This window comes from Vicugna pacos, chromosome 23 (assembly GCF_048564905.1).
Source record: "Vicugna pacos chromosome 23, VicPac4, whole genome shotgun sequence".
NCBI lineage: Eukaryota > Metazoa > Chordata > Mammalia > Artiodactyla > Camelidae > Vicugna > Vicugna pacos.
The window spans coordinates 6,612,363-6,636,363 of record NC_133009.1 but is presented as its reverse complement, the minus strand read 5'-3'; the positions used below and the strand labels follow the sequence as shown (position 1 = coordinate 6,636,363).

Below are 24,001 nucleotides of genomic sequence, written 5' to 3'. Positions count from 1 at the left end.
GTCCTTAGCTTGAGGGGAAACCCGTTTGATAGCACTGACCCTTCTGGAGGCCCAGTGGCCATTCCCCTCAGAGCACATATGAGCCCAGTCCACAGCATTAGCCACTCCCTCCTGAGGACCTCCCCTGTTCCATCGCAGAGGGACTCTGACCCTAGGCTGTCCTCAGGGGTGTCCTTGCCCAGAGCTGCCTTGTGCACAAGGCTGCGTGCTGTCAGTTTTCTCAGGGATGCGCCCCGCCACCGCTGATCTTGTGGGATTAGAAGGAACCCCAGGCGTTTTCATCTGACTGATCTTGGTCTTGTTCTTATTCTTATTCATGTGCTTAACTTAGTTTTCCAGTTTCAGCTTCTTGGGCAGGCAATGACATAAAAACCTCAGGAAGGGGGAAGGTGTAGTCCAAGCGCTAAAGCACATGCTTAGCACTTGGACTAACCCAGCACTTAGCTTTAGTACTGGGTTCAATCCCCAGTACCTGCTCTAAAAACAAATAAATAAATAAACCGAATTACCCCCATCCCACCCCCTGAGAAAAGATTAAAAACAAGAAAACTTCAGGAAAAAAACCTTCCAAGGAGACCAGACACCCAGAGGTGGACCCAGAGGTCTGAGCCATCACTTACTTTGTGAAATTTGTGGTTATTTGTCCAGATTTCTCAATATAAGTTAACACTTCAAAGTCAGGAAACACATTTTTTACCTCTATTGGCTACCTTGGAGCATCATGGCACATAATAAGTTCTCAATGAACACTTGGTAAATTGGACCAAATTATGAAGATCAGAAGGGACTTTAAAACTCATCTAGTACCTTGCTATTCATAGTGGGGTCCCTGGACCAGCAGCATTAGCATCACCTGGGAGTTTGTTAGAAGTGCAGAATCTCAAGCTCTACCTTAGAACAGCTGCATTAAAATTTGCATCTTACAACAAGGTCCTACTGTAGAGCACAGGAAACTATAGTCAATATCTTGCAATAACCTATAATGATAAAGAATATGAAAAGAATATATATGGGGGAGGGTAGAGCTCAGTGGTAGAGCATGTGCTTAGCATACGTGAGACCCTGGGTTCCATCCCCAGCACTTGTGTTAAAACTAAAAATGATTAATAAATAAATAAACTTAATTATGCCCCCCCACACAAAAAAACCAACAAAACACAGTTGGAATCAAATCAAATTGAACAGAATTAAATTCACTTTCAAAGACTCCTAGGAATGGGACCTTGCACCTAGCGTATGCTCAGTCAATGTTTGCTGAGAGAAAAGTTTGAAAAATCTGTTATGACCTCCCTGCATGATCTCTGCGGTAGGTAATTTTGTGGACCACCTTGACTGGGACCCGGGTACCCAGACATTCGAGCAAACGTTACTCTGGATGTGTCTGCGAGGGTGTTTTTGGACAAGATGAACGTCTGAGTTAGTGGACCGAGTAAAGCAGGTTGCCCTCCCCAGTGTGGGTCAGCCTCATCCATCAGCTGAAGATCTGAAGAGAAAAAGAAGACTGAGTAAGAGGAAGCTCCTTTTGCCTGACAGCCCTGAGCCGGGACACTGGTTTCCTGTCTGTAGACCCAGACTGAAATATCAGCTCTTCTTGGGTCTCGAGCCTGTCAGCTTTGGACTGAAGCCTCCACCATCAGGTCTCCCGGTTCTCTTTGGACTTGGACTAGTGCTACATCAATGGCCTTCTGGATCTCCGGCTCGCCAACTGAAGATATTGGGACCTATAATCATGTAAGTCAAATTCTTACGTTAAATGTCTTTATATCTCCATATCTATCCATCTTTCTCTCTATCCATCTATCTATGGTTCTTCTTCTCTAAGGAACTCTGACTAGTACAGATTTTGGTACCAAGGGTGCTGGTGTAACAAATGTGGAAGTGGCTTTGGCACTGGAACCAGGTAGAGGCTGGCAGATTTTTAACATGCATGCTGGAACTATGGATGTAAAGGGGGTTCCGGTGAGATTTCAGATGGAAATGAGAAACATGTCATTGGGAACTAGGAGAAAGCTCATTCTTGTTATAAAATGGGAAAGAACTTGGCTGTTTTACGGAAGGAAGAACTTGAAAGTAATAAATTGGATATTTAGCTGAGGCAATTTTCAAGCAAAGTTCTGAAGGAGTGGCTTGGGTTCTCCTGACTCAGATAGTACAATGTGAAAAGAGATGAACTGAATCAAGAGATGAATTGAAGAAGGAATTATCAAGCAACAAGGAACCAGAACTTGACGATTTGGAAAATTATTAGCCTATTCATATTGTAAAAAACGAGAAAGCTTCAGTAAATCAATCAATCAAACCAAAGGGCTAAAAAAAAAAAAATAAAGAGAAAGAGAGAGAGAGCTTGCTGTAAAGAGAATGCTAAGGGTGTGGCTGAGCTACCGTTTGATAAAGAGATTGTGGGGGCAATTCATGGACTTAATTAGCTATCCCAGCAGAAGCCAGGAATGCAGATATGCTTACACCAGCAAAGACACTGCCATGTGAATTAAAGGGGACAGAGAAAAGGAAACAGAATGAAGGAAGGCTGCTGGACTTCTCAGGTCCTAAGAACAACACCACAGAGCTGTTAGGCTCTGCAAACATGTGCTATTCTTCAAGAAAAGGAAAGAATGGCCCTCAGGTAATTCAGAGATCAGGGCTATTGCCTTGGTTTCAACCTGCCAGCCAGACAGCCTCGGAAGACTTGAGGGTGGGGCTACCCAGAGTCTTGGGCGCCGGATCCCCAGTAGCAGAGCTTGGAGGTGGGACCACTGCCCTAGTGGGTCCTGAAGGCAGGACAGCTACCGCCATGCAGGCAGGACAGTGAGCCAAAGTGGATTATTCACAAGCCTTAAGATCTAATGAGATTTGTCCCGCCAGGCTTTTGGACTTGCTTGGGACCTACTACTTCATTTCTTCCTTAGGATTTCTCCCATGTGGAATGGGAACGTCTACCCCACGCCTGCCCACCCTTGTATTTGGAAGTGAATTACTTGTCCAGTTTTGCAGGATCACACAGCTGGAGAGGAATTTTGCCTTCAGTTGAATGAATATACCTCAAGGGTCACGCATACGCGCTTTACATGATATTTAGAAGGGACTTTGAACTTCAGGGTTGATACTGGAATGAGATTAAACTTTGGGGCTGTTGGGGTGGAGTAAGTGCATTTTGCATGCAATAAGACATGAATCTGGGGGACCAAGAGCTGAATGCTATGGATCCAATTGTGGTCCCCCCCCACCAAATTTGTATGTTGAAGCCCTAACTCCCAGTGTGACTATATTTGGAGTAATGAAGTAATTAAGGTTAAATGAGGTCATGGGGTGGGACCCTGATTAGTTTATGGAAGAGGGGACACTGGAGAGCTTGCTCCCTCTCCCTACCACGTGAGCACACGGTGAGAAGGCCGCCACCTACGAGCCAGGAAGAGAGAGAGCCTTTATCAGACACTGACCCTGCTGGACCTTGCCCTGCAGCCTCCAGCACTGTGAGAAAATACATTTCTGTCTAAGCCACCTTGTCTATAGGATTCTGCTATGCCAGTTCAAGCTGATTAATGCCATCCCTACTGATGGGAGAGAGGAGAGGTCTCCATGCCTGTGCAGGGCGGACCGAAGGGCCTCACAGCTGAGGACACACAGAATCTCATTCTTCCTCCAAAATGAGATGGGAACATCTCCTCCTTTCCTCTGATGGCCTCGGTGCAAACAGGGCAGCACAGTGAGCTATTTGGGGCTGCTACATGTCCCACAGCTCAGAGCAATTCCTGGGCAGGGGTGGGCGCTCAAGCCCAGTTCAGAACTCTTAGACAGAAAGATTCTGTTGCTATTGTTCAGACAATGGTGCCATCTTCCCAACTTGTAGAAAGTTACAAAGGAATCAAGTCAATTAAAGAAATTTTTTTTCTTCTTTTAATGTATATTTATTTTTATTTCATTTACTACTTTTTTAATTTTTACCCTTGACAGAGGCACTGGGGATTGAACCCAGGACCTTGTGCACACCAAGCACGCACTCCACCACTGAGCTATACCCCCTACCCGCACTGAGTCAAATGTTTACAATTACAATTCAAATGTTTTTCTCCCATAGATTGGAAAAAAACAAAACAAAACAAAACACCAAAACACCTTTGTTGGTGTCCACTTACAGAAAGCATTATTTTGTGGTTCTTTTAATCTTTGTATACTAAGATTCACCATCTTCATTAAAGATCACCATGACTTGTATGTCCTAAGCCACTCTAAACAAACTTATAAACCATTGCAGAGTGTTTATCTGACAGTCTTCCTTGACCAAACCCGTCAATTCCGTTGAAGGAAATGAATAGCCATGTAATTTCTGATCTATACAGGCAGTCAAGTTTTGGGAGGAGGGGAGAGTGATGGGGGCTGGCAATCTACTGGCCAGCCAAACTGGAAAATCAGCTTTTCAGAAGTTTCCTCTGGACTTCTCCCAGGCCATTTATCTCCGATACCCTCCACCCCCACTGCCCAGGTTAGGGGAGGACAGAGAAGAGAAAAACAATGCGAAGGTTTGGGATGAACTACCCTGGAGTGTATTTATAATTAGTTCTGAATTCTCAGCAGCAGAAGACAGGGGTCGAGGCATTGCCATTTTTCCCCAACACTCAGCAAGCAGCAGCCACAGCAGCAGCCGGCCCCCAGCTCTCCTCGTCCACAAAGCGCAGCCCCTGGGCAGGACTGGGACCAAAGCCTCAGATGCTCTCTTACTCCTTCAGCAGGTGCGTGTGTGTCTTCTTCTTCTTTCTATTTTTATTTTTATTTATTTATTTTTGGGGTGGGGGTGGGGGAGGTCATAAGGTTTATTTATTTATTCATTATTTTTATTTCTTTTTCACAAATAAAATCTTTTATTTGTCACCATTAAAAGTCTGAATTTTAAACAGATCCTTGGACTAGAGGCTCATCGCCATCAGCTCGTTTCACTTTAGCACCTGTCTCAGCCCCAGGAGCTGTTCCAGAGCTGCTCCCGTCACCATGTGGCTCCAAGAGTTTTCCCAACTCACACTCGGGCTTCTTCAGCACTTTTGCTTTTCTAACAAAGATAACAGAGGGCAGATAAATAGATTAGCAAGCTTTTTTAATGTCTTTTCCAATGCTGTCTGGAATCAGTTTATTGACCACCTCTTTCAGGTGATTTGTCTGCACAGCTCGGGTCATAGTTTACACCATCTTCTTCCGGATTTGTCACACCCATTGGTGCTGGGCATAAGAGGTCTTCTGAATCGGATTGTTGCGTTTCTTAGTAAAACCCACACATAAATGAAGCAAATAATTATCGGTCGTCTTGACGTCAACGTGAGCTTCCATCATGGTCTGCCATTTTTTTGACCATGAAGCACATTTCGTCACGGGTAAGATCCATGCCGTGGAAATGCATCAGGCAGCTTTTGCCCTGAACATCCTCAGCAATTAGCTTGAATTTTCGAAATGGAACTTTGTCATTCTGCAGATCACCAAGAGTCACTTCAAAAACACGACCCTTGAGGCTGTCAGATGCAATTTTGATTCCTTGAGTTCTCATGAGCAGTGTTTTCCCAACACTTCTTACACCGAACATAGCTGGTGTTTTCACGTCATACCAATCTTTCTTAGAAAATGAATCAACCACTTTCTTCTTGGCTCCCTTTTTGCCGCCTTTCGTGAGGCTCTTGCCGTTGCTGACTGCTGTGGAGCTGTTCAGAGAGCCAAAAGGGACAGTTTTTGGTTTTTTTTAAGTAGAGGTACTCGAGACTGAACCCAGAACTGCACTCTACCACTTGAGCTATACCCTCCCCCTCATGTTTGTCTTCTGATATGATCTAATCACCCCAGACTGGCCAGCCTAAGATGGGTAGGGGGAAAATAGGTTTTCCTCCCTGATATTAGGGAAATGTGAGGGCTTCTTGGGTCCTTAGGGGAATGATGGGAGGGTGAATCTACAAAAAAAATATATTCTGAGTTGTGGAAAGTAAAGAAGGGATTTCAGCTTCTGAATATGTAAGTCACATGTAAAATAACTATAAACTTGAGCTCTTATCTTAGAGTTAACATTGCAGGATTTTGTTTGTGTGTTTGCCTTGCTGTAGACCCTAATGAGACCCCTAGGGTGAGTTCTAGCATCATGCACTCCCTGACCACCCCTGGCCTCCGTGTTCTCCTCACACCTGATGCACACCTGGAAGCAGGTGAGCTGTCAGTCTCCCTTTTAAAGACTCACTTCCAGTTGGCACACAGGAACTTCACAGGGACTAATGCCTTCTGAATGATGCCTCCTGGAATGAGCAATGATGTGACTTGACCTGTTTTTGCTTCTCAGAATCAGTGAAGCACCAAAATCACCCATTCCCTTTCCCAACCCTCACCTTTGGTACCTAGATTGCTCTCAGCACCCATTGTTGTGGCCCTGCCTGTTACCTTCGGAGAGAAGTTTAGCGTCAGCCAGCCCTTCACTTTTAAGGAGGTATTAATTTAGGACTAGGTGTCTCATCCTACGGGCTGCTTTCCTTCTGGGTAAGAAGTTTTAAACTCTGAGTCAAAATTATCCTTCTTTTTCTTCAAAATTCTATTCAAAACACAGGCATTCTAGGATTAAATTCCCTGATTAAACCAGCCAGGCTGTGGTCATTGAACACTGCCCCTTTCCTGGACTCGTTACCTACTTAGCACCACATTCATCTTTACTCGGAGATTTTGGTTTCTTGTCCTCATTCCTGGGCTGAGTTTTCTCTATGAGTGGTCCTGCTGCTGTCATATCGTCTAGTCCTGCCTCAGGAGCAAAATCAAATCAGCAGATAATTTTCAACAGCCACTGTATGCAAGACACAGTCTGAGGATGAGGACTGGAAGATGAGAGACGAGATACGATGGGGTGGAGGCTACCCGCCTTCCTTAGGTAGTTTACAGCTAGTTAGAGAGAGAGACAAAATCACATGTAGAGTGACCTGAGATGAGATCTCAGGACGGTAATGAAATAAAAGTGAGAGAGAAGCATAAGAATGTTCAAAGAAGGTAAAGTCTACGTAGGTAATAAAAGAAGCAGTAGGACATAAACTTTGAAGCAAAGGTGGAATTGGCCAGGCAAAAAGGAGAAGGAAGGCTATTTATGGCCTCAGGAAATGATGTAAACAAAGATACAGTCAGTGCTTCTGTAAGGCTTATTTTGAAAACATGAATTTGTTCCAACCTGATTCATAGATTAGGGAGCAATTTGAGCATAATGCAAATCTGGTATTTGCTTACGCTTGATCTTACCCTGAGAAACAATAGGTGAATGGACAAAAATGAACCAAGCAGGGTAAGAATTCACAAAATGTACACAAGCACATCCCTCCAATTTCTACCACCTACCTAAGCTCACAGAGTGTATTGTAACTTTCTTTCCAATCTCAGATAAACTTCCTTCCAGCATTCACAGTAACTCATCAACTGTGCCCACTTCCATTTGCCAAATTCAGGTCTGTTTCAAGGTATGGCGCCATATTGATTGTAGTATTCATGTATTTCTTAACCATTTAGTAGGTATAAACTTTTTATTGGGTTCCTGTCTTTTTTGTTGCTGTTACTGACAAAGTTTTTAAGCTTTATGATCTCTAAACCCATTTTCCCCACAAGCCCTATGGTTTTTATTGCATGGCTTTTGCATACTGTGATGCTTTTTAGGAGCACACGTGTTGTATTATAGCAGAACTGACTGCACAGGTTTTGGAATAAAAGTAATATTTAGAGAACTGTGAACAAATGATTAGGACTATAACTGAATTTATGTAGGAGAATTTTCAAACTGAAGCCTGAAATTGGATTTACTTATTCATTTGACAACTATTCGTTGAGTGCTTACAATCTGCCAGACTCTATTCTACGTGCTTGGGGTCACGGCAGTGAGCAAAATATACAAAAATATCTGCCCTCCAGAAGTTTACATACCAGTTAAGGAGAGACACAAAAATTAGATAAATAAATAAAATATATATGTATTTTATTAATAAAATAATAAAATATATGTTAGATAGTAATCAATAATAAGAGAAAAAAGCAGAAAAATCAATATGATGTGTCCGGGGATGGGTTTGGATGTGATGTCTGAATTATTTATTGCTATGTAACAAATTATGCCAAAATTTAACAGCTGAAGACATTTACTCTTTCACACAGCTTCTAAAAGTTAGGAAGACAAGAACAGCTGAACAGGAGAGGTTCTGGCTCAGGCTGTTTCATAAAATCACCATCAAGGTACCGGCTGTGAGCTACCACGCTCAGCTCACATGGCTGTTGGCAAGAAACCTCTGTTTCTTGCCTCTCCATACAATTGCTCTTAACACAGTAGCTGGCTTTCCCCAGAGAGAATGATTCAAGAAGAGAGATCACATGCCCAAGGTGGAAGCTGTAGGTTTTTATAACCTGATCTCCAGTGGCCTACCATCACCCTGCCATCACACAAGCCAACCCTGGTACAGTGTGGGTGGGAGGGGACAAGAGGATAACACAAAAGTATGAATATCAGTATGTGGGGATCACCAATTTGGAGGCTGGCTACCACAGTGACCAAGGAAGTTCATCTGAAATGACCTCTGGATTAAACCTGAATGGAAGTGCAGGAGGAAGCTATGAGGATGTCAAGGGGAAGGTCCTTCTATGAAGATGGAACAGCATGAGCAACTATACGTGCCTGGTGAGGTTGAAGGACAGCAGGTTGCAATGGGCTAGAGTAGAGTGAAAAGGAGAAGAAGAGAAGATGTCAACGAGGTGATGGAGAGAGGGATGCTTTCATCTTTACCCTCAATGAAATACGAGTTCTGAGCCAAGAAGTGACATGATCTGACTTAGAGCTTTTAACCAAATGTATCTGGTTGCTGTGTTAAGAGTAGACCAAAGGGAAGCAAGGGTAGGGGTGGGAAGACAAGTTAGGAGATGAGGGATGGTGGCATCTAATTCTGGAAGCATGTTGAAGGTAGAACAGACAGAATATGCTGATGGGTTGCCTATGGAAAGTGAGAGGAAGGGAAGTCAGAGATTACTCCATGGGTTTTTTGTTTTGTTTTGTTTTGTTTTGTTTTTTGTCTAAGCAACCGAAATAAAAAAAAAAAAGTTGCCATTTATCTGTGTTTGGTAAGGCTGAAGAAGGAGCTGTGTTAGGGTAAATGGCAAATGTTCACTTTCGAACATGTTAAGTTTGAAATGCCTGTTAGACAGCCAAGTGGAGATGTAGAGGAAACACCTGGCTAATTAAGGCTGGAGCCCTGGAAAGAGGTTCAGGTTAGAGATACAAGTTGAGGAACCCTCAGATGTAGACAGAGTTTAAAGATCTGAGGTTGGATAAAATCCCCTAAGAAGTTAGTGCAGCCAGAAAGCTGAGAGGCCCAAGGACTAAGCTTCAGGGCACTCCAACATTGAGGATGGCAGGTGGGGGCTGGGGCAGGGACCAGCCAAGAGGACTGCAAACGGGTGGCCAGAGAGGTAGGAATCAAGCCAGGTGCATGTAGTGTCCTATGAGTCAAATGAAGACATCTTTCAAGAAAGACTTAGATCCCTTTGTTAAATTTTGCTGAAAGGATGAGACATAGCCCTTGGATGTGTAGAGGCACTAGCTACCATGGCCGGAGTCACCAGGTTTGGCAGAGTGGTGGAAGCAGGACCCTCACTGGAGTGGGTTGAAGAGAGAATAAAAGGAGAGAAATTGGAGGCTGATTTTTGGTTTTAATCTTTTAACAATTTTTTTTAAATTTTGGAGGAGGAGGTAATAAGATTTACTTATTAATTTATTTTTAGAGGAGGTACTGGGGATTGAACTCAGGACCTTGTGTATGCCAAGCATGCGCTGTACCACTTGAGCTATACTCCCCGCCCCCCGGACTGAGACTGAATGTTCTTTCAAATAATTTTGTGTGAAGGGAGAAAGGGAACTGGGGCCATAACTGAAGAGGAAAATGGAGTCAAGAGAGAGGATTTTTTAAATATGGGAGATATAACAGCATGTTTGTGTGCTGAGGAAATAATGATAGGGGAGCACTAATGAAATAGGAGAGACAGGGGCAAATTAGTGGGGCAAAATCTTGAGTGAGCGAGTGTAGATAGAATCTAGTGTATGAGTGGAGGGGTCACCCTCACCAAGGAGCCAGACTGTGTCTACACAATAGCAGGGGAGGAGGCAGAGCGTGTGGGCACAGGAGCCTGGAGGTGGGTAGGTAGGGGTAAGGCCTTTATCTCAGAGGAAGGGTGAAGTAGGAGGTGCTGGAGTTTGGGAGGAGAGAGACGTTGAAGCGTTGTCCAGGAGGGTGGGAAATATGGCATGATTGCCAGGCAGCATTCGGGGTCACATGAGATGAATGGTCATGACTTCAAAGCAGAACAGGCAGCACGGCTGCGTGCAGTTCCCAGCCATGTTCAGCCCCCTGGGAGTAGGTCCAGAGTAGCTGGAGGGTTGGGTTTAAATGAAATTAAACTGAGGATGACAATGAGTAAGAGGTGTTCTCGTTCCTCTTATAGCTGTGAGGACCACATGTGCTGGTCTCCCAGGAGCCTCCTAGTTTATGCCTGGCTTCCCGTGGCAGTTAGTGACAGTGCCCCCTTTCACTTCCAAAAATATTGATTTGGGTAGTAAATGAAATGGTCATTCTACCTAGAGCCAACAAGGAGTCACTGAAGTTTTCTGAACAGCGTATTTGTCGTTGACTTTTAAGATGGTCCCTGTCCTGTTTAAGAGCTCACCTGATTAGGTCAGGCCCGTTCAGGATAACCTCTCTTTTGATTTACTCAGAGTCAACAAATCTGGAACCTTAAATACATCAGTAGAATCCCTTCATCTTTGTCATATAACATGACCTAATCTTGGGAGTGAAATCCATCCTACCCACAGGTCCCGCCACACTCAAAGGCAGGGGATTATACAGGACAGGGCTCTGGGAGGGGTGGGACTCTTAGGGGTCATCTTAAAATTCTGCCTAACACACTCGATCTGGGGGGGAACTTCTGGCTGATGGATGTCCTATATCAATCAGGTTATAGTTTTTTGAATCAGGAAGGGAATGTTGGGCCCATTAAAGGAAGCTGGAAGGGTAAACTAGAGGTGGGGAAGCCCACCAGCCTCCTTAGCTTATGGTGTGGGTCATGCATAGCACAGCTCACCCTAGAAATGTGCTTATAACTCCCATTTAATAACTCACAGAAAAGAAGTTCTTTTTTAAAGCAATCATAAAGAGATAAAGGGAAAAGTTAGAAATAAATGGAAAATTGAAACTCCAACAAAAGACAAGGTAAAAAGAAGACAATCATAAAGTTAAAAATGATAAAGAGAAACAAACAAACAAAAAGGGGTGGGGGATATAGCTTATGGTACAGCACATGCTTAAATCTCCAGTAGCTCCATCAAAATAAATAAATAAACCTAATTACCTCTCCCCAGAAGGAAAGAAAGAAAGAAAGAAAGAAAGAAGGAAAGGAAGGAAGGAAGACAAAAAAGGAAAAAAAGAAAGAAAGACAAAAAAGAAAAAAAAGAAAGAAAGAGAGAGAAGCAAAAAAATATAATTGAGAACAAGAAGTTAAACGAAATAAAGAGGTATAAAATAGTAAGAAAAGGCAAAGCACATTAAGAACAATTAAGCTGTGCCACATCAAGTTAAAGACTGAAGGATTAAAAGGACCAAATAACTTTTAAAAGAAAAAAATGATAGAAGGAAATGAAATGTAAGAAAAAAAGGACCCATAGTAAATGTGTCTAAATCTGGAGCAATAACAAATTCAAAAACTTAACAATCTCATGCTTGCTAAGTCAACAAGAATTCTCCAAGCTGAAGCAACCATAAAATCCAGCATACCTATATGAATGTCTTTCTCAGCAAGGGTCCTCCATCTGAATAATGATTTTTCTCAATTCTCCCAAGGATGGCACATAACTAGTACCATTTAAATGCAAAGGAGAGAAGTTAATTCATTGCACACAGTATATGCCTAGAGCATTAGGGCTTAATTCTTTCACCAAACTGGCTGATCTATGTCAAAAAGTCTGAAACCAAGAAAGGATCAGTCTATTAGGCATAGGGCTCTGTGAAACTTTTAAGGGACAAGTTTTAGTTGAGAGGTGGAAACTGAATACTGGGACATTTTCCTGGGACATTTTCCCCTCAAGAGCTGTTCTGTTAGGTGATGACTGACAAAGTACAAGTCACTTTGGATCATTTACTGAAGATAATAAAGCTATCAACAGATGTATTGGTTTCATTCAGAGGAATTCAGAAAGGTAGCAGAGGACATCCGTTTATTTGATTTTACTCTATAAGCCTCCTAACCAAAGGCATAGGGAGGACTTGTGAGTTGGTGCCTTTTTTTAAGAAAAATAAGGCTCTTCCAAATTCACATTGCGATGGGCCAAAACTATCTTGTAAATGCTGCTAGACCAGCCTCCAGATGCTCCTTTATTTTCTTCCTTTCTAGCATTACATCAGTGAAAAAACAGACGACTGCTAGTTTCACACAACTGAACTCATCCTGGCCAAGGGACTCCTGCAAAAGCTGAGTTAGCCTTCCTCCATTCTGGAACAATCCAGCAGGACTCAGCACACACTGGAAGGTAACTATGGGTACAACGTACTAAACTCTGCTTGACTTCTTAGCTGCATGAACATACTTAATCACTCTTCCCTTGAAACACTTATTTCCTTATTATAATAGTTATCTGTTGTTGTGTAACGTACTACCCACAACCTTTAGTTACTTAGAGCAACATGTTTATTATTTCACACTTTCCATAAGTCAGGAATTCCAGAGCATCTTAGCTGGGTGGTTTTGTTCGAAGACTCTTGTGTAGTTGCAGCTGGGATGCTGGCCAGGGCTGCAACCATCTGAAGGCTTGACAAGGGCTGGGGATCTACCAAGATGGTGCATTCACCTGGCTTGTGCAAGGAGGCCCCAGTTCCTCTCTGGGTCTCAGCTGGAAGCCTCAGTCCCTCTGCATGTGAACGTCTCCGTAAGCTTTTCATGTTACCAAACTCAGATCTGGCTGCCCAATCCTTGAAAGCCAATACTCGAGATACAAGTGTTGGTTGAAAAGCTAAGGTTGTTTTAATTAGGAGGCTGGCAATCCATGGAGAAGGCAGACTCATGTCCAAGAACCAATTCTAAAGATTCTACTTGACCATGAAAGTTTTTAAAGGGAGAAAGGGGAAGTTAATTGCAGTTAATCATTTGGAGAGGGGATCAGAGTAGAGTCTTTGATATCTTTCACTATGTGCAGAGTTTCTTCTGATTGGTTGGTGGTGGGGTATCGGGGAGGTGTTCCAGGAATCTTGCGCTCAGCCTGAAGTTACCATCCTCCACCTGGGTTGGGGCATTAGTTCCTACAGAAGAACTCAAAGATATATTGTCATGTATATTTCTTCAGGAGGAACCAGGACCTTGGTTTCTCATTACACTGATTTTTCTTGACTGCTCCTCGTTTGTTTCTGCATTCCCTCCTTTCTCTGATTAGCAACTATTTGAATCTGCCCTTTGGAACTCAGGGAAGGCCAAAGAGGCTGAATGAATCTTATCTCCTATAAACAAGAAATGGAGGACAGGGAAAGGATTTGTATCTGGGGGTGGGGAGCCCACAGGGTCCTGGTCAGTTTCATTTGTGTGATCTCACAACATAGCATACTTCCCTCCAGGAAGAAAGAGAAGGAATTTTTAGTCCTTTTATGAGCTAATCTCTAAATTCATATTGTCACTTTCACTTTATTTCTTAGAACTGAGTCAGTAAGTCTAGCCCACACTCAAGGGGATAAGAATTAAACTCCACATTTTAAAGGGAAGAGTATTGTAAGAGAGGAAAAAACATTCTTCCTCTACCTTCTTAGATTGACTGCCTGGGGCCCTGAAAATTAGACTGGCAAAAGACAGATTAACAAGAGAAAAACAGAGTTTATTAACATGTACAGTTCATACATGCAGGAAAAAGTGATGAGTAACTCGAAGGGGTGGTTAGAACTTAGGCTTGTAGCATCTTAGCAAAAAACAATACATTTGCAGAGAAGTGGCAAGACAAAGGAAAAGTGAATTAGGCTTCCTAGGATGGCAAACTGTGGGAAGGTAAATGTATGGGGAAAACTAATGGAAGGTAAGGGTTATTTTGGTAAGGTTTGTTGTGTAGGATCCCCTCAGGGCTGTCTCTGGGTTGCTAAGAGTCTCTTGTAATTAAGAGTTTAAGTCTCCTTATAGGCAAATAGTGGGGAAGGACAGAGTTTTTTGTGTTTGCTGTTTCTCGGTTGTCTTTAGCTCAAAATAATCTTTCTGCCAAAGTAGCAATTTGGGGGTGACATATTCTGATCCCCTACAGTATCAAAGAATTTGTGGACATATTTTAAGACTGTCACACTTGTCTTCTGCAGCAAGATAACTCTCCTGGTTGTCTCCCTATGTCTCTGGCTACTCACTCTGAATGTCCCTCTATGGTTCTTTCTGTTCTTTGGGTGCGATTTCTCACCTACTCTACTAGAGTAGGGTCACCCTGCTCTAACTTGTATCAACTTCTTCAGACCCTTCTCCTGGACCTCCAATACATGCCACCTGTCCTCTGGGTGTTTCTTCTTAGATGTCTCAGTGGTAGCTCAAACTCATCTCCTCCTGTTTTTTGTTTGTTTGTTTATTTGTTTGTTTTTTGATCCCTGCACTTGGCTTTTCTCTTGTGTTCTCTATCTTGTGAATGACAGACATCTCCATCTGGTCAGGTCCTGGAGTCTGAAAGTTAGAAGTGATCCCTGCTCATCCTTGTCTCTCATCTCCTACATCCAAGTAGTCAACAGTTTAGTCTACTTCCTAAGGTGATCTCAAATCTATCCCTTGGCTCCATCTCCACTGCTACTACCCAGCTTAAGCTATTATGTCCTGTCTGAAGGACCACAATAACCTCCTGTGGTAGGCAGAACAAGGGTTCCCAAAGATGTATGTCCATGTCCTAATCCACAGACCTGTGAATGTATCACCTTACATGGGAAAAAGGACTTTCAAATGTGACTAAATTAGGATCCTGAGGTGGGAAGATTGTCCAGGATTATCTGAGTGGGCCCAGAGTAATCACAAGGGTCCTTACAAGAGAGAGGCAGGAAGGTCAGACATAAAGAGGGGATGCAATGATGGAAGCAGAGATTGGCAAGATGCCCTTTGCCCTTTGAAGGTGAAAGAAAGGGCCATGACCCAAAGAATGCAGGTAGCCTCTAGAAGCTCAGAAAGACAAGGAAACAGATTTTCCACTCGGACCTGCAGAAGGAACCATCCTTGCCAACATCTTAGCTTTGCCCAGTAAATCTGACTTTGGACTTCTGACCTGCAGAGCTGTAAGATAATACAGGTGTGTTGTTTAAAGCCACCAGATTTGTGGTAATTTGTCACAGCCATGGTAGAAAGTAAATACACATCCTAATTCTTCCAGTCTACTCACGTCCCCTCAGACACAAAGATCATCTGTCCACATCCCCTTCAAAACACTTCTATGACTTCCCTGCATCCCTAGGATAAATTCCAAGCTCCTTAGAAAACTCTGTCTCCAGCTCCCCAGCAGTTTATGCCCCATGAATTTATATAACACATTTATATCATCATGCTCACTCCTCACTAGACTACATGCTGTCTCAATTTAGGAGCTGTACTCCTCTGCTGTCTCACCTAACTCCTCCAAGTCAGTGCCCAGCTTAGACATCACTTCCTCAGTGGTGGTCCCTGCCCTGATTCCGAGTTCAGGCCCTCTGTTGGAGACATTACTGTCATTTCCCTACCACACCCCCGACCCACTTTATCACTATGATTGGTGAACTTGGAGGCTGCACACCTGCCTTGTTCACCACTCTGTGTGCAGAATCTGGCATGTGGCTGGCACACACCGGTGTGCGGTGAATGTGTAAATGGATGAGGGGTGGGTCCAGGGGGACTTAGTGGAGGTGGTCGTGAGGGGCCCCAGGACTCTCTCATCTCCCCTTGAGAAAACTGGGGAAGAAAACCCAGGAGGGAGAGAGATCTGGAGCCGACCGGGGAGCAGGTGGGAGTCTGAACTGCCCTCATTTCCCTTCCTGCTCAGCCTGGTGGGGAAGATGCCGGGAAGGGGATCCGGGCGTCACTGCCCTCCTGCTACAATTAGCCGAGCCTTTCATTCTCCCTCTACAAAGAGGAGAGAGCAAATCAAAGGAAGATAAAAGTGCACATCCCACAAAGGACATCGAGATGAGGGGGAAGGAAGGGAGGGTTGTGGGAGAGAGAGGCAGAGGCAGAGAGAAAGCCCTGCGGCCCAAACAAAAGCCTAAAACCGGCCGATCCCAAGGATCAGACAGTGGAGACACAAGGACAGGAAGAGAACGGGCTGCGTGGGGACCGGCAGCCCCGTCAAGCCAAGGAGGAAGAGGGAACGGGGGAAGATAAAACGCCTGTGTGAATGGCCAGGGAAGAGGGTGGGGAGGGACCCCGAACGGAGTTGGGACAAAAGCATGAAAAGACAAGATTGCCACCATCCCATGAGCCACTCCACCAGGGGGAAAGCAAAGAGGCACTGGAGACAAAGGCCGAGAGAGGGAGGCAGAGAGGACGGGAGCACAGAGACCGGCCCTGCACTGGTGGCGGGGCTGCAAGCGTCCGGGGTGGCAGCGAACTCTCCACGGAGGTCAGCTGAGGCTCTGAGTGGGAAGAGGTGATCAGGGTCCTGGCCTGTATTTGCCGAAAAGAATCCTACCTGACTAGGTTTCTTGTGTTTGAATTCTATAGATAGAATTAAGAGATGAACAAACAAAAGCAACGCGGTCTTATGGGCATGTCTTCTACAGGCATGCTTCCGTGGCTGGCTTCATTCTCTCAACATTATGTTGCATATAGTGTCCACAAGCCATTTTCATTGCTGTGTAATATTCCACTGTGTAAATACACCACAGTTTCTCTATCCATTCTTTCATCCTCTGATGGAGGACTTCAATTCTGGGTAACCGTCTCTTACCTGAAATCTTGGGGCCAAATATGTTTCAGAATTTTAGAAAGATGATAAGGTGCATACATCCTATATTACACAGCTCCCCACGCAGGGTCTGCAGTGGTCCCCAGCGACCAAACACATTAATATCTCTGCAAGGAAATGCATGAACATTCATCCCGGAAATCACTTTACTTCCTGTTCTGGTTGGGTTTTGCCATCAGATGAGTTCCGGCTGGATCAGGTTATGCCTCTAAGTAAGAAATGACAACATTCTTGGTCTTCAGGGCTTATGGATTTCAGAATTGAGAGTTGGGCATTGTGAACCTATACTTCACTAGTTCCTACTAAAATTTGCTTTGGGAAGTCCCAGCAGAAAAAGAAATAGATACCACCCTCTAGATATCATCCAGGAGCAGGACAAAGGTCCAATGGTGTTTAAGCAGCAAGATGTAATTTAGGAGTGTTGTCAGAGCTGGCTAAATGGGGCTCAGACCCTGACTGTGTGTGAGAGACGGGCGACCCCTGCGTGCTGCTGGCTTCACACAGCTCTGATCGCCTTGGTCTGTTTGAGCGTCGTAAACCTTCTTTGTTTTTATAACAGCTCCTAAGCGTGTAAATCGTTGATTATATTTGTGTGTGTAATTTTAAAGCTCATTTCTTTCTTTTATCCTTTTAATCTGCTAGTCCTCCAGTTCTGTTTTGCTTATCTTGATCATTCCTCGCCTCTGTTTTGTCCTTTATAATTTTATATTACGTTCTTTGATCTCATCTTATCTTCTCATTTTTATTGTTATTGTACTATTTTTTTAGTGACAGGGAAAGACCCCCTGGGGTTTGCAAGCTCGAGCAGTGATCATTACGCGCTGCCCCTCCCACGAAGCCAGATTGCTCTGTTCTCAGGAAAGTTTCTTTCCCTGAGGAGATTTCTGGGTGGTGGGGAGCCCTCAAATATTAAACTCACGCCTCAACCAGGAATTGGTCCTAGGACTTTTGAAGCCTTGGAAAACACCTGGTATCAACACAGGAAGCTGTTCTAAGTGGTGGGGATTTATTTCTGGGCAGATATTTCTTTGTTCTGGGAGACGGACCCTGGCTTCAACAACCCGGCACAGATGCGCGTCCCCGTGCCCACATACAGGTACTCATCATCCTTTCACGTGCTCGAGAGCACTCCACGGTGAGGATGCAGCGATGTGGGTTTGGTCTTTGCCCTAGCTGCCAGTGTTTCTTTTCTGTGGGGATGCAGAAGGCATTGTTCCCATGGGCCACGGAGATGAGTGAGGCTGTGGCCCTGTCTGGCTGTCACTACATGGGGTTCAGAGGGAGCTACCAGGAGGGCCAGGCATTGTACTCTCCCCGCCTGGCGGAGATGCCCTGGAACAGCCAGGCTGAGATAACCCTAGCTCCGCCTGCGGGGGAGCGCGGTTGTCTTCCCGTGGGGGCACGCCAGACTGAGGAGCCAGGCGCTGGGAAATATACAGAATGGGGAGAGAGGCTGGTTAACTTCCTCAGAGCTAGGCCAAGTCCTACACTAGTTCTTTTGTCCCAAAGTGGGGCACATTCTGTCAGTTACCCCAGAAGAGGGCAGACCCCCAAGAAGACAATCTTGGGGACGTGGACTTGAGAGTGCCTTGGGGCTCCGAGGATAACAAGGCCCTAAACATAGTCCCTCCCCACTCCAGGAAGGAGAGGCAGGCCTGGGGAGCAGGGAAGCAGGCCGAGAATGAAGCTGGGGGCACTCGGGGAGTGTCCCTGGTCATAACTGGTTGTCAGTTGTATGTTTCCCGGCATCCCAATGCCCCTCCAAGGGTCCCAAGCCTTCATGTAGCGCGTCTGAGCAATGCCACCAGATTCCAGCTCACCTGTGAGCAGTAGGGAGCCACCTGTGTCCTCACGTAGGACAGAGCAATAGAGGGGAGACCTGCCTCCCCGGCCCACCCTCCTGCTCAGTGCAGTCGGGACAGTGGCTCAGCAACCTCAGGCTGATCGTCCACTGGGAAGCTGTGGGCTGAGCTGGCGGTTATTTTTAGTTCATTTCATCATTTAGTTGCACTCTGCTTTTTGTATCATCTTAATAATTTTTTCATTTCTTTTAATATACTTTAAAAAAAATGAACTGTTATAATCTTTTTTACTTTCCCTTTTTCTTTTTCTATTTCTTCACCTTAATGCACTGGGTTCTGGGGACCCAGGCCTCAGGGGAAAGCCAGGAGGAGCCCAAGCGAAGACGGCTGGACGCTCTGCCATCTCTGATTTAACCCTTAATATTAGGGATAATATCTTTTTTTTTTACCAGGCACATCTTGTCCCCAGTGACCCCTCTTAAAAACTTCTACCTGTGGAATTCAGGAGCCTCCGGGCCAGAATTCCTCCCCCGGGTAGTAATAATACCTATACTGGTAACATATTTGAACTAGGGAGTTGAAGGTGGCACTTGCTATGTTTATAATTAGAAAGGTGCCACATGCTCATCACTGAGAAATACAAATACAAAAAGGTATGAGAAAAATGTATGTCCCTCAACCCCCCGCCCTCAATCCTGCTCCAGACTCAGAGTAATCTTGCTAACACATGTGTAGAAATAGATTTGTGGCGTAGACATGCAGAGGTCCATTTAAAATTTGGTAGGTAAGGCCAAACTGTCCTCCAAAAAGGCTAAGCCAATTTATATTCCTACCAACAGCTTATAAAAGGGCCGCTTTCCCCCTTTGTCGACACCCTCACCAGCACAGCAGAAGATCTAAGCCAGACCTCTGGAAATTCTTCTGGCATCAGCCTGCCCCCGCCCTGCATGCCCCTGTCCCCGCCGCCCTGACCCACTGCCCCGCTCTCAGGATATTTGGATCCAGGCAATGGGGTTGATGTGAGTATTTGTCCACTAATCACAGCTCCTGCTCGGCTCCACCCCCAGGCAGGAGGGGTGCGGTCACCTTGAAGGTCCAGCTCCTGAAGCCCCGTGCCAAGGGGCTCCCTTTAGCTCAGCAGAAACAGCAGCTTACCCACTCAAGCAGGAGACCCCCAGGCATGCTTGAGAATGGGCGGGTGCCTATCTTCTTGTTCATGTAGGCAGACACCCACTGAGAACCAAGCGTTGAGTCAGGCCTGAAGGTCCGTCTGAATTTTTCCCAAATCTTGATCCTCTCCCAGTGGGAGTGGGCAGAGCCTTCCCTCTCCACACCCTCCCGCCACATCTAATAGCATTGCATTGCCCTGGGGAATGTTCCCAGGAGCGTGTGTGCACCCGGCATGGACTGGTTAAGATGATGGGGCTCCAGCCAGCCCACCACAGCGGAGTGGACAGTATGTGGGTGAGCAGGAAGAGGGTGGGTGTCAACATTATCAGTTTCAGAGATGCTCCAACTGCAGGTGAGAGAGGTGGTTGGGAGGGCAGCCCTAACTAAGGTGTGGCTAGCAGGTGGGACCAGGTGAAGCAGAGCCAAGGTGAGGGGGAGGGAAAGGGGCAGAGCTGGCTGAAAGGAGACCCTCATGTAACCCCGGACCTGGGTACCAGCTGTCTCACCAAGGCCTAGCAGCTGATTGACAGGTGAGAACTAGTCCCCACCCCAGACAACTGGTTTGACTTCTTCCTCTCTGAGTTAACTGACCTCAAAAAACAGCTGTAAGTTTCCTTACTTGGCAGTTAAGACAGACTTCATCTTCTTCTCCTGCAATGGTGTGGCTCTGTGGGAAGGAGGCCCCAGAGGGGGAGATGTTCAAGGGCTGTAGCCCTTGATGCCAGGTGCCTGGATAGATCATCTGGGATCTGTCCACCGTGCTGGGTGAGGGGTGCCCCACAGAGTAAGAGGTCCCTTTTACCCCAGCTGCCCTCAAATGGAACAAAATATCTCCTGTAAAAAGAGGCAGTTCGAGTCAACAACATTCCTTTGGTTATAGACTGGCTTATCCCATACCCATTCCAAACCTCCTTTCCCCTCCCCTAGCTCGACTCTAGAGGCTGGAAAAACCAAAGCCACCTTTTTATCTTCTGTAGCTGTAGGTGACTTTTGACAATGTCCTGGCCAATTACGCATAAGCAAAAACCTGTTTGGGTTTTGGGAAACCCTTGTTTCTTAATAAATGGGATAGATATAGCTGGTACCATTCTTTACCACTGTTGCCCATCTTGAATGGGGGTGTGATAGCTGGAGCTATGGCATCCTTATTGTGACTCTGAGAATAAGTCCAAGAAAAATACAAGATGTTATCTGTAATATTATAGTGCCTTAATATTAAACCAATGCCAGCTACTGACAACCTGCAGACTTCTTGCTATGTAAGGAAAATAAATCCCAATTTATTTAAGCCCTTGTAAGTTGGCTTTTCTGTTTCTTGTTATTGAAAAGCATTCCTAAGTGATAAACTTGCTTATAGATGTTTTCAAAGAAAGGAGGCTTAAAGGAGCCCCTCAGCCTTTACAGTTGAACGGGGGAGATGAGTCACCAAGGCCCTCCATCTAGGAAAGGAAGTATCTGGAAGGATCTCTCTCCCTCTCCAGCATGACCTGGCCTCCTACCTCTGCTCAGGTGCCTGCACCACGTTTGCATCCTCGACTCCCAGGTGAAAGGCCTGGTATTGTTCACTCAGTGCAGGATAAATCGAGGCCCCTGGGCTGAATGCCGAAGAAGTGAAAAAGATAGCTTCACCCTGATGGTCCCTGTGCCCCTCTGTCCCCTTGAGGAGCCCAGGGTTGCTCCCGAGACAGGAGCCAGGTCTTGGGCCTCGCTCCCAGGCTGAAGGTACGGCCGCTGTGGAGGCATGCTTTCCTCTGCTCCAGCCCTTCTCCCTGGGATCCTGGGAGCAACGAAGCTCCCGTCTCATGAGGTTTTCCAGACAAACTCCGGAGATTCCCATTACATAGCAAATAAGCAGCAGACCCCAGGGAGTAAGCAGTGAAACAAGAGTCCTCTCTGTGCTATCACTTCACCACCTCTGGAAGAGGATGCTAAGCCCCCAGTTAATCCTTGCTAACTGTTCGCTTCTCTTTCCTACAAGGGCTCCTCTGCTTTTCTTCTTGACCTGCCCTCCAGGCATCCTCCATCCTCTGTTCTTCTCATTCTCATCCCTTATTCATTTTTTTTTAATTTAAAAAAAATTTGTATTGAAGTATGATCAGTTTACAATGTTGTGTCAATTTCTGGTGTACAGCATAATAGTTCATAATAGTTCGATCACACATATACATACTTATGTTCGTTTTCATATTCTTTCTCATTGTAGATTACTACAAGATATTGAATAGAGTTCCCTGTGCTATACAGAAGAAAGTTGTTGTTCATTTATCCTCCTTTATTCATTTTTATGGCTTCCATGTCTCCTGAAACCAAGGGTCTCTTTCCCCAGCCCAGACGTCCCTCCTGAGCTCCAGCCTCCAATATCCAGCTACATCTGGCATGTCTGCACCCGGGCTCTGTAAACTCAGGATGTGTAAAACATAAATTTTTCTTGTCCCCAAATCTTCTCCTACCCCTTCGTATCTCAATGGCACCAATACTCCCTAAATTAGTTTCCTATTACTGCTCTTACAGATAATCACAGACCTAGTGCCCTAGGACAGTGTCTACTTCTTGTTTTATAGTTCTGGAGATCAGAAATCCAAAGTGGCTCCCACTGGGCTAAAATCAAGGTGTTGACTGGGTGGCATTCCTTCTGGAGGCTCTAGGGGAGAACCCCTTTCCTTGCTTTTTCCAGCTTCTAGAGGCCACCTGCTTTCTTTGGCTTGCGGCCCCTTTCCAACTTCAATGCCAAAGACTGTATCATGTTAACGTCTGACATCACGTCTCCTCCAAGTACTTTGCTTCCCTCTTTCATTTATAGGACTTCTTTGGATTACATTGGGCCCACCTGCGTAATCCAAGATTACCTCCCCTTAATTTAATTACATCTGCAAAGTCTCATTTGCTGCATTAGTAACGTATTCAGAGTTCCCAGGGATTATGATGTGAACATCTTTAGGGGGTCATTATTCTGTCTATCACACCCGCCTAGGCTCTTCCCTTTAATAATAATTGCTACCATTTACTGAATATTTTCATAGTTCAGGCTCCAAGCTCTCTGTTTTTTTTCCCCTAAGTATTTTCATATACTATAGAGACAATACAAAATGGATTTTTGTTTGTTTTTTGGAGAGGGGAGGTAATTAGGTTTATTTATTTATTTTAAAAGAGGTGCTGGGAATTGAACCAGGACTTCATGTATGTTAAGCATGTGCTCTACCAACCACTTGAGCTATACCCTCCCCACTGAGACTATACGAAATGAAAAGAGGCCCCAAATTCTACTGGTAGGAAGCAAGCTGAGAAACCTACTCAGCTGCAAACACATGCTAGTGTTCACGAAAAAGGAAGGACGACATGGAGGTCAGAACCAGGAGCTCAGAGGGGAAGCCAGGAGCCATGAAGAATATTCCATCTGGCCGGCTGGGTTTCAGAATTGCGGCGGACCACTTTCCCCTGTTTGACAAGCTGTTTTATGATGCCTTTCCCACACTGTATTTTGGGCGTGTCAATCGGGTGGTCAGATAACTCATCTGTTTGTCTAACTGGTCAAGAGGAACTTTTTTGGGAGCTGAGCTTAAGGAACTACATGGGAGGAGCCTTATCTGCACTTGGACTTGATTTAGATGATGTGATACAGCTGATGCTATAGGTGGGGCGGACCTTGGGGTCTGGTGGGACTGAGTGTATTTTGCATGTGGAAGGGATGCGAACACTGGGGGGTCAGAGGGCAGAGGTAGCTAGCCTCCACAAAGGCCCCCAGTGACCACTGTTTCCTCGTAGTCACACCTTTAGGCAGCCCCTTGCACACGGCACCAGTAGCATATGGCCAAAGTGCTGGCATGCCCCTTCTGAGATAGCTTATCAAAGACTGTGGCCATTGTTCTGAGTGTGCTATCTTCGTCTGTCTCGGCTTACTCACTCTGGGTGAGGCGAGCTGCCATGTTGTGAGTAGCCCTAGGGAGAGGCCCATGAGGTGAGGAAGAGAGACCCTGAGCCAGAACCACCCGCCTAAGCTGTTTCCAGAATCCTGATCCTAAGAAGCTACGTGAAGTAATATGTTCATTGTTTTATGTCACTGCATTTGGGGGCAATTCGTTAT

The 24,001-nt window shown here is 45.2% G+C and overlaps 1 non-coding gene and 1 pseudogene across 1 annotated transcript; both read right to left on the bottom strand.

Moving 5' to 3' along the window:
- Positions 1-3,948: 3,948 nt before the first annotated feature.
- Positions 3,949-4,020, bottom strand: TRNAT-GGU (transfer RNA threonine (anticodon GGU)). The gene has a single exon. It is a non-coding gene; the product is annotated as a tRNA-Thr (tRNA).
- Positions 4,021-4,884: 864 nt separating this feature from the next.
- Positions 4,885-6,381, bottom strand: LOC102531333 (small ribosomal subunit protein eS1 pseudogene; annotated as a pseudogene).
- Between the last annotated feature and the right edge of the window lie 17,620 nt (positions 6,382-24,001).